The sequence below is a fragment of the Salvelinus sp. IW2-2015 genome, linkage group LG20, assembly GCF_002910315.2.
Source record: "Salvelinus sp. IW2-2015 linkage group LG20, ASM291031v2, whole genome shotgun sequence".
Taxonomy (NCBI): Eukaryota; Metazoa; Chordata; class Actinopteri; order Salmoniformes; family Salmonidae; genus Salvelinus; species Salvelinus sp. IW2-2015.
This window is the reverse complement of record NC_036860.1, coordinates 74,796,404-74,796,805: the sequence shown is the minus strand read 5'-3', so window position 1 is coordinate 74,796,805 and position 402 is coordinate 74,796,404.

Below are 402 nucleotides of genomic sequence, written 5' to 3'. Positions count from 1 at the left end.
TTCTCCAACACTTTGTTTTTGCATTATTTAAACCAAATTGAACATGTTTCATTATTTATTTGAGGCTAAATTGATTTTATTGATGTATTATATTAAGTTAAAATACGTGTTCATTCAGTATTGTTGTAATTGTCATTATTACAAATACATATTTTTTTTTAATCGGCCAATTAATCGGTATCTGCTTTTTTTGGTCCTCCAATAATCGGTATCGGCATTGAAAAATCATAATCGGTCGACCTCTGTGGAGAAGACTTGGGTATGCACTGGGATGGCATTGGTGCGTTTCGTCTCCCTTTCTAATACTGGAGTTGGTTGCAGAGATACAATAAAATATGCCTTGGAAAACTAAATCGACTAATAAGCCAAGTGTCGCTCTCAGCAAAAAAATCTGCACGCTCA